At 41.0% G+C, this 16,214-nt stretch overlaps 1 long non-coding RNA gene across 3 annotated transcripts; it reads left to right on the top strand.

Annotated features, from left to right (window-relative positions):
- Nucleotides 1-11,116: 11,116 nt before the first annotated feature.
- LOC123166548 (uncharacterized) lies at nucleotides 11,117-14,408 on the top strand. Of its 3 annotated transcripts, XR_006483586.1 has the most exons (6): nucleotides 11,117-11,265; nucleotides 12,644-12,714; nucleotides 12,788-12,856; nucleotides 12,924-13,465; nucleotides 13,544-13,708; nucleotides 14,195-14,408. It is a non-coding gene; the product is annotated as an uncharacterized lncRNA (long non-coding RNA). The 3 variants fall into 3 exon arrangements; XR_006483585.1 differs by having other exon boundaries at nucleotides 13,071-13,465; nucleotides 13,544-14,408; XR_006483584.1 differs by having other exon boundaries at nucleotides 13,544-14,408.
- The last annotated feature ends 1,806 nt before the right edge of the window (nucleotides 14,409-16,214 follow it).

The raw sequence follows: 16,214 nt of genomic DNA, 5'->3' as shown, positions 1-16,214 counted from the left end.
AATCCTAAAGGTGGTAACAAAGTGTGCAAGCTCCGGCGATCCATTTATGAACTGGTGCAAGCCTCTCGGAGTTGGAATATACATTTTGATAATGTGATCAAAGCATATGGTTTTATACAGACTTTTGGAGAAGCCTGTATTTACAAGAAAGTGAGTGGGAGCTCTTTAGCATTTCTAATATTATATGTGGATGACATATTGTTGATTGGAAATGATACAGAATTTCTAGATAGCATAAAAGGATACTTGAATAAGAATTTTTCAATGAAAGACCTCGGTGAAGATGCTTATATATTGGGCATCAAGATCTATAGAGATAGATCAAGACGCTTAACTGGACTTTCACAAAGCAAATACCTTGATAAAGTTTTGAAGAAGTTCAAAATGGATCAGTCAAAGCAAGGGTTCTTGCCTATGTTACAAGGTGTGAAGTTGAGTCAGACTCAATGCCCGACCACTGTAGAAGATAGAGAGAAAATGGAAGTCATTCCCTATGCCTCAGCCATAGGTTCTATCATGTATGCAATGTTGTGTACCAGACCTGATGTGTGCCTTGCTATAAGTATAGCAGGGAGGTACCAAAGTAATCCAGGAGTGGATCACTGGACAGCGGTCAAGAACATCCTGAAATACCTGAAAACGACTAAGGATATGTTTGTCGTTTATGGAGGTGACAAAGAGCTCGTCGTAAATGGTTACATCGATGCAAGTTTTGACATTGATCCGGATGACTCTAAGTCACAAACCAGATACATATTTATATTGAATGGTGAAGCTATAAGTTGGTGCAGTTCCAAGCAAAGCGTCGTGGCAGGATCTACATGTGAAGCGGAGTACATAGCTGCTTCGGAAGTAGCAAATGAAGGAGTCTAGATGAAGGAGTTCATATCCGATCTAGGTGTAGTACCTAGTGCATTGGGTCCAATGAAAATCTTTCGTGATAATACTGGAGCAATAGCCTTGGCAAAGGAATCCAGATTTCACAAAAGAACCAAACACATCAAGAGATGCTTCAATTCCATCCGCGATCAAGTCAAGGAGGGAGACATAGAGATATGCAAAATACACATGGATCTGAATGTTGCAGACCCGTTGACTAAGCCTCTTCCACTAGCAAAACATGATCATCACTAAGACTCCATAGGTGTTAGAATCATTAGTATATAATCTAGATTATTGACTCTAGTGCAAGTGGGAGACTGAAGGAAATATGCCCTAGAGGCAATAATAAAGTTGTTATTTATATTTCCTTATATCATGATAAATGTTTATTATTCATGCTAGAATTTTATTAACCGAAAAGTTAGTACATGTGTGAATACATAGACAAACAGAGTGTCCCTAGTATGCCTCTACTTGACTAGCTCGTTAACCAAAGATGGTTAAGTTTCCTAACCATAGACATGTGTTGTCATTTGATGAACAGGATCACATCATTAGAGAATGATGTGATGGACAAGACCCCTCCGTTAGCTTAGCATAATGATCGTTTAGTTTTATTGCTATTGCTTTCTTCATGACCTATACATATTCCTCTGACTATGAGATTATGCAACTCCCGAATACCGGAGGAACACCTTGTGTGCTATCAAACGTCACAACGTAACTGGGTGATTATAAAGATGCTCTACAGGTGTCTCCGAAGGTGTTTGTTGGGTTGGCATAGATCAAGATTAGGATTTGTCACTCCGTGTATCGAAGAGGTATCTCTGGGCCCTCTCGGTAATGCACATCACTATAAGCCTTGCAAGCAATGTGACTAATGAGTTAGTTGCGGGATGATGCATTACGGATCGAGTAAAGAGACTTCCGGTAACGAGATTCAACTAGGTATGAGGATACCGATGATCGAATCTCGGGCAAGTAACATACCGACGACAAAGGGAACAACGTATGGTGTTATGCGGTTTGACCGATAAAGATCTTCGTAGAATATGTAGGAGACAATATGAGCATCCAGGTTCCGCTATTGGTTATTGACTGGAGATGTGTCTCGGTCATGTCTACATAGTTCTCGAACCCGTAGGGTCCGCACGCTTAACGTTCGATGATGATTTGTATTATGAGTTATGTGTTTTGGTGACCGAAGTTTGTTCGGAGTCCCGGATGAGATCATGGACATGACGAGGAGTCTCGAAATGGTAGAGAGGTAAAGATTGATATATTGGACAAAGGTATTCAGACACCAGAATGGTTTCGAGAAGGTTCGGGTATTTTTCGAAGTACCGGGAGGTTACCGGAACCCCCCGGGGAAGTAATGGGCCTTATTGGGCCATACAGGAGAAGAGGAAGCAGGCCAAGGGGAGGTGGCGCGCCCCCCATGGAGTCCGAATTGGACTAGGTGAGGGGGCGGCGCCCCCTTGCCCTTTCCTACTTCCTCTCCCTTTCCCTCTTTCCTACTTCGGAAAGGAAAGGGGAATCCTACTAGGACTTGGGAGTCCTAGTAGGACTCCCCACCATGGCGCGCCCCCTTAGGCCGGCGGCATCCTCCCCTTCTCCTTTATATACGGGGGCAGGGGGCACCCCAAAGCACAACAGTTGTTTCTTAGCTGTGTGCGGTGCCCCCCTCCACAGTTTACCACCTCGGTCATATTGTCGTAGTGCTTAGGCGAAGCCCTGCGCGGATCAGATCACCAATACCGTCGCCACGCCGTCGTGCTGACGGAACTCTCCCTCGACCCTCTACTGGATCAAGAGCTCGAGGGACATCATCATGCTGAATGTGTGCTGAACATGGAGGTGCCGTACATTCGGTACTTGGATTGGTTGGATCGTGAAGACGTTCGACTACATCAACCGTGTTAACATAACGCTTCTGCTTTCGGTCTACGAGGGTACATGGACACACTCTCCCCTCTCGTTGCTATGCATCTCCTAGATAGATCTTGCGTGATCGTAGGATTTTTTCGAATTACTACATTCCCCAACAGAGACTGATGGAAATATGCCCTAGAAGCAATAATAAAATGGTTATTATTATATTTCCTTAATCGTAATAAAGGTTTATTATTCATGCTAGAATTGTATTGACCGGAAACTTAAATACATGTGTGGATACATAAACAAATACCGTGTCCCTAGTGAGCCTCTACTAGACTAGCTCGTTGATCAAAGATGGTTAAGGTTTCCTAACCATAGACATGAGTTGTCATTTGATAATAGGATCACATCATTAGGAGAATGATGTGATGAACAAGACCCAACCGTTAGCATAGCATATGATCGTTCAATTTATTGGTACTGCTTTCTTAATGTCAAATACATGTTCCTTCGACCATGAGATCATGCAACTCCTGGATACCGGAGGAATACCTTATGTGCTATCAAACGTCACAACGTAACTGCGTGATCATAAAGATGCTCTATAGGTATCTCCGAAGGTGTCTGTTGAGTTGGTGATACGTCCATTTTGCATCATGTTTACCTACTGTTATTTATATTGTTTTTATGCATAATAATGCTTTTTGTAGTAATTCTACTGCCTTTTCTCTCATAATATGCAAGGTTCACACAAAGAGGGAGAATTCCGGCAGCTGGAAATCTGGACCTGAAAAGGCTACGTCAGGCTACCTATTCTGCACAACTCCAAACGAGCTGAAACTTCACGAGGAATTTTATGGAATAAATAAGAAATACTAGAGCAAATAACTACCGGAGGGGGGCCACCTGGTGAGCACAAGACACCAGGGCGAGCCCTGGTGGGTTGTGCTCAGCCCAGCCCACCTCAAGTGCCCATCTTCTAGTATACAAGTCATTTTGACCTAGAAAAAATAAGGAGAGGACTTTTGGGACGAAGCGTCGCAGTCTCGAGGCGGAACTTGGGCAGGAGCACTTTGGCCCTCCGGTGGAGCGATTCTGCCGGGGGAACTTCCCTCCTGGAGGGGGAAACCATCATCGTTCATCATCACCAACAACTCTCCCATCTTGGGGAGGGCAATCTCCATCAACATCTTCAACATCACCATCTCCTCTCAAACCCTAGTTCATCTCTTGTGTTCAATATTTGTACCGGAACTATAGATTGGTACTTGTGGGTCACTAGTAGTGTTGATTACATCTTATAGTTGATTACTATATGGTTTATTTGGTGGAAGATTATATGTTCAGATCCAATATGCTATTTAATACCCCTCTGATCTTGAGCATGATTATCATTTGTGAGTAGTTACTTTTGTTCTTGAGGTCACAGGAGAAATCTTGTTGCAAGTAATCATGTGAATTATATACGTGTTCAATATTTTGATAGTATGTATGTTGTGATTCCCTTAGTGGTGTCATGTCAACGTCGACTACATGACACTTCACCATATTTGGGCCGAAGGGAATGCATTGTGGAGTAGTTATTACATGATGGGTTGCGAGAGTGACAGAAGCTTAAACCCTAGTTTATGCGCTATTCCGTAAGGGACCGATTGGATCCAAAAGTTTAATGCTATGGTTAGAATTTATTCTTAATACTTTTCTCGTAGTTGCGGATGCTTGCGTGGGGGTTAATCATAATTAGGAGGTTTGTTCAAGTAATAACAGCACCTAAGCACCGGTCCACCCACATATCAAATTATCAAAGTAGCGAACACAAATCGAACCAACATGATGAAAGTGACTAGATGAAATTCCCGTGTACCTGATAACCCACAAGTGTAGGGGATCGTTTGTAGCCTTCTTCGATAAATAAGAGTGTCGGAACCAATGAGGAGCTAAAGGTAGAACGAATATTCCCTCAAGTTCTATTGACCACCGATACAACTCTACGCGCACTTGACGTTTGCTTTACCTAAAACAAGTATGAAACTATTTTGCAAGAATAAAACTGCGAGTACTTTGCGAGAATAAAACTAAGAATAAATTGCAAGGTAATAAAAGTAGATAGCTTTTGTCAACAAGAAAGTCATTTGTCCCTATGCAATCGATAACAAGTACCGGTAATCATTCTTGTAATTTTATATGAGGGAGAGGCATGAGCTAACCTACTTTCTCTACTTGGATCATATGCACTTATGATTGGACCCCTAGCAAGCATCCGCAACTACTAAAGATCATTAAGGTCGTGAAACCCAAACATAGCATTAAGCCAAGTCCCCTTTATCCCATACGCAACAACCCACCTACTCGGGTTTAAGCTTCTCTCACTCTCGCAACCCACCATAAGCAAATCATGAACGTATTGCAGCACCCTACAGCGGGGACCCCTCACGTTTGCGCGAGACGGAGGGCACCATAGGACAACACCATAAATAAAATATGCAGCCATACCAACCAAGATCACGATTAACCCACATGACAAAACGGGTCTACTCAAACATCATAGGATAGCCAAATATCATTGGGAAATAATATATGGTGTTGAGCACCATGTTTAAGTAGAGATTACAGCGGAGAGAAGGGGTGTTACACCGCTGCATAGAGGGTGAGAGAGTTAGTGTTGACGGTAGCAAGATTGTTGATGTAGATCGCCGTCTCGATCCTTGCCCCGGCGGCACTCTGGCGCCACCTTCAGAGAGGGGGAGAGAGCCCCCCTCCTTCTTCTTCTTCCTTGGCCTCCTCCCTAGATGGGAGGAGGGTTCTCCCTCTAGTCCATGGCCTCCGTGGCGGTGGAGGGGCGGGAGCCCCTTCGAGATTGGATCTCCCTCTCTGTTCTCTTCTGTTTCGCGTTCCCCAGATCTGGCCCTTCACGGTTTCTTAAATTCCCGGAGATCCGTAACTCCGATTGCACTGAAATTTTTACACAATTTTTTCCATAAATTATCTTTCTTGTGCCAGAAGAAGGGCCCCGAATGCCTTACGGGGTGGGCACAAGACACCTAGGCACGCCAGGGGGTGCCTGGCGTGCGCTGGTGGGTTGTGGAGGCCGTAGGCCTCTGTAGCATTGATTCCAAGTCCCAAAAATCACATAAATTCCAAAATAATTATCCGTAAATTTTTATCGCGTTTGGACTTCGTTTGATATGGATTTTCTGCGAAACAAAAAACATGCAACAAACAGGAATTGGCACTGGGCACTGGATCAATATGTTAGTCCAAATAAATCATATAAAATGTTGCCAAAAGTTGTATAATATTGGCATGAAACAATCAAAAATTATAGATACGACGGAGACGTATCAGTACCCTCAAGAACGCTTTGCTTATCATAAGAGACCGTTGTGGCCTGTTCTTTGCCTCAAAAGGATTGGGGGGCTACCTTGCTGCACTTTTGTTATTATTATCGTTACTTGCTCGTTACAAATTATCTTGCTATCTACTTGTTACTTATAATTTCAGTGCTTGCAGACATTACCTTGCTGAAAACCACTTGTCATTTCCTTCTGCTCCTCGTTGGGTTCGACACTCTAACTTATGGAAAGGACTATGATTGATCCCGTATACTTGTGGGTCATCAAGGCTCTTTTCTGGCGCCGTTGCCGGGGAGTGAAGCGCTCTTGGTAAGTGGAAATTGGTAAGGAAAAATTATTACTACGTGCTGAAATTTACTGTCACTTGTTACTATGGAAAATAATCCTTTGAGGGGTTTGTTCGGGGTATCTTCACCTCGACCGGAACCACAATTAGTCACCCCTCAACCTACTGCACCAACTGAAAATATTGAATATACTACAAGGATTCCGATCTATTACAACAAAATGTATTGCTACGACTATCTTTTGCTGCAATAAGCCGCAATATTACCACGAATTCCCCGGTTGTGGTAATAGGATGCAGATATTGCCACAACTGAGTTTGGGCGCGGTAAATACTCATTTTGTTGCAATAGAGGCCTCGTATTGCAACAAACTGCATCGTCCTTGCAATAGGGTAGCTATATTGCGACACACAAACCCCGTTGCACGAGGCTGCCATTTTGTTGTAATAGATGCTAGTTATTTCAACAGAAAACTAGTCGTGGTAATATTTGGAAAGATATTGCAACGTCTTTGTGATGTTGCATTAGTTACAAATATTGTTGCAAAAAAGTTGGCTAACCATTGCAACAATTTCCTCGTGATCCTTCAACATGTCTTATATTGTGTATGACTGAAACATCAACACAAGATCCTTCAACATCATCTCTGCATGTATGTCTGTCACTGTAATTTTTGCATCAAAGACATCCGTTACGTCTGCCTCACCTTCATTGGCTTCATCAACTTCATAAAGGCCTACATCGTGTGTAGCAGAAGGAGCAAAAAAATTGTGTGGATTCATTTTAATAATAGCTGCCCAATCAGGGTTCTTCACATCTCTCACATAGAAACCCTGTTGAGCTTGGAGGCGTAGAATGTAAGGGTCTCCCTTGAATCAAACTTCTTGTTTGCATAGAATAGATCCGTTCGAAATGTTTTTGTGCTTAATATTGTAAAATTAGCGACGATTTTACATTGTGCCATGCGACTTCATCGATTTTTAAAAAAGATTATCCAATTTTAAAAAAATCCATTGACTTAAAAAAAAGTTCATCAAATTTGGAAAAGGTTGATCGAATTTGAAAAAAATGTTCGTCAAATTTAAAAAAAGTTCATTGATTTTCAAAGAAGTTCATCAAATATGAATAAAGTTTCATAAAAATAAAAAAGTTAATCGAATTTGAAAAAAGGTTCATCGATTCTCAAGAAGAGTTAATAGAATTAGGGAAAAACTTCATCAACTTTGGAAAAACATCATCAAATATGAAAACATAATTCATCGATTTTACAAAGTTCAGGAAATTTGAAAAAGTCCTCCTCTATTTTTTGAAACTGAACATCATTTGAAAATAGGGACAATTTATAAATATTCTGAACAGTTTTTAAGAATTACAAACATTTTTCAAAATTCTAGAAGAATTTATGAACAAAAATACGAAAACATGAACATATTTGAAATTTTGAACAAATTTTGAAACACATGATTTTTTTTTTGAAACTTTCATACAATTTTGTAAATTAGGAAACAATTGTGAAAACATGAACATTTTTCAAAAAAATCTGATCATTTTTTTGATTTTCTGAAAAATCCTAATTTTTTTGTACAACTACGAACTTTTTCTCAAAAAGAAAAATAAACTAAACAAAAAATGAAAACGAAAGAAATGAAAAATAAATAAAAAACAGAAAAAAGAAACAGAAAAGCGAAAAAATATGCGAAAACGGATAAAAGAAATAAAACCCGGTTCAGGGAACCTTTTAGAATGTTCTGAAAACGGGAATGGGGCAATTCGTAAGCTATCTACATAAGTGGGCCGGCCCAAAAGGCGTCGCTCGGTCGCCCTGTGCGAAGCCCCGGCAGCTCGCCGCAGTGAGCGGGCCAGCCGATAGGGATTGCCTGGGCGATTCTTTGGCGCTCCAGGCGGCCATGTATCTACTTTATAAATAGAAGCCTCCCTCAAAAGAAAATACTTTAAATAGAAGCCACCCACTATATGATTTTCCTGATCTGTGGTGAAGCCACGTCACCCACTTTTTTTTTTGGTCGCACGATCTCGCTCGATGCCTATCTCCTCCTACTTGATTTGTTACGTGGTGGGTTAGCCTGTTTTTTGGTTGCTACGTGAGAGCGTTGGAAGCCCATAGGTTCTTTCCTGCTACGTCGTTTGTTATTGCGGCAACTACTGAACTTCCTACCCCTCAAAAAAAAAAGAACTACTGAACTTCCTGGTAGTCCGCCTATGTTTCTGTTTTTTAATTGAGACCACTATTTTCGGCAACGGAAGAGATTATGATTGATTTGTTACTAAATTCTGGTATTTATCCGCTTCCCATTCCGCCCGTGATCCACAGGCGTATTCACTGGGCGTATCCCAACCAGCGAAAAAAAAAAACGTGCCACACCGCGTGATCTGGTGACAATGAAATTTTCCCTTCTTTCTTTCCCTTTTTTCTTCTTTCTCGTTTTTCCTTTTCCTTTTTCCTTTTTCGTTTTCTGTTTTTTATTTTTTTTCTTCTTCCTGGTTCGATGAATTGTTTTCAAATACATGAACTTTTTATTCGAGTCGATGAACTTTTTCTTAAATTTGTTGAAAAATTTCTTAATATACGATGAACATAATTTAAATATACAATGAACATTTTATAATATATGTTGAACCATTTAATAATATACGATGAACATTTTTTGTAATACACGATGAACATTTTATAATGCAAGATGAACAATTTCTTAATATATGATGAACAAAATTTAAATACACAATGAACATTTTCTAATGTACGTTGAACAATTTAATAATATATGATTGACATTTTTGTAATACACGATGAACGTTTTTATAATGCAAGGTGAACAATTTCTTAATATACGATGAACAAACTTTTAATACACAATGAACATTTTCTAATATACGTTGAAAAAATTAAGAATATACTATGAACATTTTTATAATTCTAATAGGATTTGCGACAGTTTTGACCATTTTCCAAACTGTTTCCACAACTACCGTTTTCCAAACTGTTTCCACAACTAAAAGTGAAATTCAGACGTTACGAAACACTTGCTTATTCAAATTTGGTAGATAAGAATTTCTGAGTTCAAATCTTGAAACTACACACAAGGATAACAAGGGTCAAAGTGTATTCTCTATCAGGACCTTTTGATGAGTGCACAAATTCAATTCAAACATGGTTTATATATGTAGACAACCTAGACGTATATGGCCCCTTCTCTAAAAATGGATCTCCATCCGAGTCCAGGCCATCGGGTCTTCCTTGGATTGGATTATATTGGATCGGTGTCGTTCTTGCACTAGAAGCACCGGTGAGTTGGTAGCCCGGGAGCGCCCGTTACGGTTGGATAGCTAGATCGGTTAGCTAGGGTTTGCTAGTTGAAAAATGCCGAATATATGTGGTGGCATTTGATTTTGGTTGTATGATTAACATGATGATCCCCGATATATGTATGTATAAACTACTTGTTGATCTGGACAGAGATGATGATGCGATAGTTCTGTTCCCCATATGTGTGGAAACCACAAGACCTCGAATGGAGATGATCTATATATGTTCTCGGTGTTGGTATTTCCATGCGAGGTTCTAGTATGCCCTGATAGCTATTCTTTCTCCCAGGCGACTTCATTATGCACAGCACCAATCTTTCCTTTGCAAGGTTCTACATCGGCGTGGTCGTCGGGTCTTCGTTGGGTTGTATTAAATTGGATCGACATTGTCCTCGCACTAGAAGCCCCGATGAGTTGGTAGCCCGGGAGCGCCGATTACGGTTATATAGGGTTTGCTAGTTGGAAAATGCCGAATATATGTGGTGGCATTGGATTTTGGTTGTACGATTAACATGCTTGATCCCCTATATATGTATGTATAAACTACTTGTTGATTTGGGACAGAGATGATGATGAAATAGATGAGCTATGTCTCTATTCCCCATATGTGTGGAAACCACAAGACCTCCGATGGAGATGATCTATATATGTTCTTCGTGTAGATATTTCCATGAGTGGTCGGGACTTCTTTGGATTCGATTCTATTGGATCGGCGGACTGGCCGGAAGGAAGAAAGCGGTTGAAAATGATTGCTCTGTTGCGGGTTTATTGCACACGTGTGTGCGTGTTTTCTACCGTATCCTTCGTGCTCTTCGCCATCTCCTGTCTTATCCCCCCATCTCAAGATCAAACCGTGAGATCGGGACCGACATAGATTGACCGTCTCATCACACCATATCTACTTATGTTTCAAGGCAAAAGTATGACCTAGTAGTTTTAAAGCAAGGGTGACATGAGGTTTCTGTCAATGAGTGTAGCGCACACCACCTACATTATCCTCGTCGGTTCGGCTGTTGTTCTTGTGTCGATTACGTACTCTCCCCGCCATCACAACCGTCATGTACGATTGGCAATGATGCGGACATCTATCTCGGCCAGTCAGTGAAATAACGTTTTATGAACAAATTTTTGTAATATTATTTTCAGCAGCAGATATATTCCATATTGATTTGAAATATATATTTCCAATTTGTTTTATTATTCTATAAACGTTCCCTTAAAAAAAGTTACCTTCCAAGCAAATAATTAAGCTTGTACTCTGCTTTAGGGAAGTAATTTTTTACCTTCCCGCTAAAGCCTTCAATCTCCCTCCATTTTTTTTATTTCCCACCAAATAATTTGGTCGTGTGTGGCGCCACAAACTCTTAACCTCCCCGTTAAACACCCCTCACAAATAGTCCCGATTATTTCTCTTCGCCAAATTGTCGAGATTGGATCTGAGCTCTCTCGTTCTTGTTCCTCCATCCTCACGGCGTCATGACGGCGTCGAGCCGTCGACACTGCAGACCACACCGGAGTCCGTCGAACGTACACTGTCTCAGGTTATTCCTTTCTCCCAAATCTCCCTCCCGCGGCCGTGAGAACTTTCCCTTCGTAGGTGTCCTGGCCGGCGACATCGGGCGTGCTCTCGGAGGAGGGCGAGGACGAGATCGGGAGGGTGTTCCGTTGGGAAGGGGCGGGGTGGGAGACGAGGCGGATGGGCGCGGGGCTGGACAAATTGGTGGTGGCGGCGGCGGTCAGGATGAGGCGGAGGTAGAGGCGGTGGGGGTGGGGGCATCCATGGGGAGACGAGGAGGAGGGACAGGAGGAGGCGGTGGACGGCATGGCCATGGCAGCGCCCCCTTTCCATCGTAGAGCTACCACGCCGCCGGCCGCTATGCAACACATGTGTATGTAATCAAGTGTATCCTGCTGTGAGGCATATCTATTCTATTCACTCTCGCCTCCGGCATGGCCGCCGGGATGCAATAGCCCGCCTCGCCATCCCACTACAACAACGGGGCAGATCCAGCATAGGTCATGGGTGTACAGATGTACACCCAAAATTTTCAGCAAAAAATTCGTTTATATAGATATATGACAAAAAATACTGCGCACATGCTTGAGTTCAGAGAGTACGCAGCGTGAGATTACTCAACTCAGGTTCAGTCCAGATAAACTAGCAGCAGCCAAGTACTGCATATCTATTTCAATGTTAGAGCATATGCTAGACTTTAGCCCACTATAGGCGGCAGCCCAGGAGCAGTAACGACCACGGCAGCCCGGCGCTTTGTGCGGGAGCGCCGATGGAGAGTTCAAACAATCCAAGAGTTCACCAATCCCCTCCAAAGTTCCAATCTGAAATTGCATTCGTTTAGCTGTACATGTGTAGCTTCTGTTTGGATTTAGAGAGATGTATCTTTGTATATTTGTATTTTGTATTTTGGGGTTTCCCAGGTTTTGTGCAAATAGTCCCAACTTTCCTTTTGACCATGTAAAATATTACCAAGTTAATGCCAGAACCACTGTCCAGACTTCTTAAAAGCGTATGTGCCTATACTGAAGCATACTGCCACATTCAGCTTATTTAACCTTGGTAGTTTGCTTACCACATTCAGGCTAGATTACTGCATGTGTATTGGAGTAGCCTTGTTAGGATGGGCTCTAATTGGTGTGTCATGTGTATGCCTCTGCTTTGATCTTTGAAGCCTAGCTTTTAATTTCTAAATCAATTGCAGACATATGCTATGCTAAAAGACTTCTGTTTTGCATGCTTCTGTTCTGCACGCTATAACACAATTTGATTTCATCTAATCTTTGAAGCCTAGCCTATTTTTGCTTACAACAGCTTCAGTATAGACTTGAATAGATATTTTTCCAGTTACTTTTTTATGCCTGCTTTAAGTATCGCGTTTCTTCTGAAATTGACTCAAATTACAGAAGGGCACAATGGTGAATTTGAACGCAAGATCCTGCTGGTAGGAGACCGAGTACAATACATCGACAACTTGGTAATAATATTTATGTTCACTTAAATTTATGCCATAGCAGCGAAGGTAATTAATATTTTGGCTTAACATGCAGCTAGGGATGCGTCAGGTAATGTGCAGGCTTCAGAGGAAAGAGATGATGCACATTACTCATTTCTGCAAGGTACACAACATCCTTAACTCTTAATCACTTATCTGAATGGTGCACACTAACTTTGGTTATTCTCTAGTTCTTTAGTGTTGTGCATCTTGGATGCTTCTTCATCCGATGGGAGTGTAATTTTCGTATTTAGGACAAAGCATGTCTAGAGGTTCAAAACAAAGAAAATGAAACTCAAGGTCCAATTTCAAGTGAACATAGAAACAATATTTTGCAGACCGCATATAAAGACACTCTACAATGCAAGTCTTCTCAGCCTCGTGGGTATGGATACATGGCCAAATCACCAAGTGGTTCAGAAAGGATTAAGTCCCAGTTTGAAGAGCAAGCTCGTGCTAAAGCATAGACCCAAAAGGTAAACTCTGAGCTCAGCCATCAGATCACCAAGTTACAAGATCAGTAACAAGCTGAATGTGAAAGCACACAAGAGAGGATTAACTTGAAGTGTGCTGAGAGAGAAAACCTTGAGGAGAGGTTAAAAGAAGAGCGTGCTGAAAGGGAAACATTGTTGGAAGAGGAGCGAAGATCAATACTGGAATTTGAGAAAAACATGATGGAAAAGTTTGCGCAGTTGTCCCAATAGACGGGAACCAACAGACGCAAACACATCAGGTGATTATAGTCATATGCTTGCGAACTTGTAAGATTTTTTTGCTTACTTGGATTGCTAAAGTGCACTTCTATTTGCAGACGCCTGAGAAAAGGACTAGCAACGAAAATAGTAATCCAAACTTGGAAATTACTCTTTTACAGACCGCTAGTACTACTGGGACTATAGGTACAAGGCACAATGTAATTGCTCCAAATACACTCATACAAGCCGCAACAATGAATTCTTGAATGTTTCGAGCAATGGTAAGTCACAAGCTTGGTTTGTCTTCATGTTGACCTTTATTTGATACGTAAATGGCCTTCATAATTGTCTACTTGCTTGCACTACTGTACTTTTTTGTTGTTGAAGCACATACAATAGGGAAGCCAGAAATAGAACCGTTTTCTCACCATTAGAAATTGTGAACTTGCGCAAGCATGTAGTTGTTTCGGAGAAGTTTAGTTGTTCGATTAATTTAGGTAATTATTCTTGTGTTTGAACTACAAAATCTTTTGTGAAATTATTCAATTCTTTTTGCATTTCACCTAATTGTTGATGGAGTAGTACATCAGGCACAGGCATTTGCTTCCTAGCTGTTGTGGTCATAACAATTGGGCGTGAAGGTACCCATGCATGCACGAATATAGTAATTATACAATTGTCATGACAGTGGTTATATCTTCTATTGCTTCTTTATTTTCCTGACTAAGTATTTTCTAAGCTAAATAATTTTTCTCTCTTCATAGCAGGATACAAAGATTTAACTGGAATGGACTCTAGACCATAGACAATTTAGTCTTTGCTCTTGATTATGATGGCAAATTCAATATGTTGAATGCGTGCTAAATTATATTTCAGTTTCATTTGATGGACATTGGCTATGCAAACTTTGATATTTTATGAATCTACATCATATATGCATTATTTGAAGCATGTAATTGAATGCCAGTATATTTTTTTACAGTTGTAGTAGGCTATTACCACAACCAACTTTTGGTTGCAACATGTTGGCACCACGAAAAATTGTAGGGTTGCGTCAAATCTTAGTCGCCATGCTTACCTGTTTTGTTGCGCTAGGCTATTGCGACGGAATACTTCATATTGTCGCAATAACTTGTCACCACAAAACAGTCGGTGTGGTGAGATAACTACTTGTCGCCACCGAATTCAGTTTTGTTGAGATAGTCCTTTTGCCACAAAAAGTTCATATTGTCGCAACAGCCTCTCGCCACGAACATTCTGTCCGTTGTGACAACTATTTATTACCACCAAAATCAGTAGGTTGCAATTTTAGTATTACCATGTCTGGAGAGTCGTTGCCATAGGTTATTGCCACAAATGCCTATAGCCACAAATAGCCAAATCGCCACGGTTTGCTACCTGTTGCATTAAGCTATTGCCGCAAACCAAATTGTGGCATCATTTGCGTGATGCCACGAGGAAAAATGTGGCAACTTGTCACATGGTTGTTGCAATAGCATGTTTTCTTGCCACGTTTAATTTTTGTGGCAATAACCTATTACCATGTGTCCTGTCGCAACAGTTGCCAAAGAACACCACGTCGTGGCAATAGGTACCTATTGCGACAATTGGGCACTTATTGCAAGGAATGCTTTTGTTGCAATAGACCCAGATCCTTGTAGTATATGAAATTCCTTCGGGTATGATAGAACAACTGCTAGCTAATCCTTATGCAGAGGATGGAACTGAACATCCTGATATGCAGTTGATATATGTGGATGAAATTTGTGGATTGTTTAAGCTTGCTGGTTTACCCGGAGATGAAGCTAAGAAGAAGGTTTTCCCTTTATCTTTGAAGGGAAAAGCATTGCCATGGTATAGGCCATGCGATGATATTGGATCTTGGAATTGGAATCCATTAAAATTGGAGTTTCACCAAAAAAATTATCCTATGCCTCTAGTTCATCGTGATCGGAATTATATATATAATTTTTGGCTTCGTGAAGGAGAAAGTATCACTCTAGCTTGGGGGAGGCTTAAGTCAATGTTATATTCATGCCCTAACCATGAGCTCTCAAGAGAAATTATTATTTAAAATTTTTATGCTCGGCTTTCTCATAATGATTGATCCATGCTCGATACTTCTTGTGCTGGTTCCTTTATGAAGAAGACTATTGAATTCCGGTGGGATCTTTTAGAAAGAATTAAACGCAGCTCTGAAGATTGGGAACTCGACGAAGGTAAAGAGTCAGGTATTAAGCTTAAGTTTGATTGTGTTAAATCTTTTATGAATACCGATGCTTTTCAAAAGTTTAGCACTAAATATGGACTTGACTCTGAGATAGTAGCCTCCTTTTGTGAATCTTTTGCTACTCATGTTGATCTCCGTAAAGAGAAGTGGTTTAAATATCACCCACCTTTTAAAGAAGAAATTAAAGAACCAGTAATAGCTAAAGATGAAACTATTATTTATAATGTTGATCCAGTTGTTCCTACTGCCTATATTTAAAAACCATCTTCCCCTGTTAGGATAAAGGAACATGCTAAAGTTTCAACTGTGGTCAATAAAAGTTATATTAGAACACCTAAACCAGATGAACAAATCAAAAAAGGTACGCGTCGGTGCTATATAAACGGTTTTTAACCCCTTTCCGCGGCGGCATTTGGAACCGTCGCCTAGTGAGTGACAGCGATAGGGGGTCCTTCCCACACGACCCAGAAACCGTCGGGGATAGGGAGCCTTGATGCATACAATTTTCCCTATATAAGCGTTTTCGATATCTCGAATATCCCAAACGCTTTATCCTT

Source organism: Triticum aestivum, chromosome 7D (assembly GCF_018294505.1).
Source record: "Triticum aestivum cultivar Chinese Spring chromosome 7D, IWGSC CS RefSeq v2.1, whole genome shotgun sequence".
NCBI lineage: Eukaryota > Viridiplantae > Streptophyta > Magnoliopsida > Poales > Poaceae > Triticum > Triticum aestivum.
The sequence above is the reverse complement of the archived record's forward strand: the minus strand, read 5'-3'. Positions and strand labels throughout refer to the sequence as shown.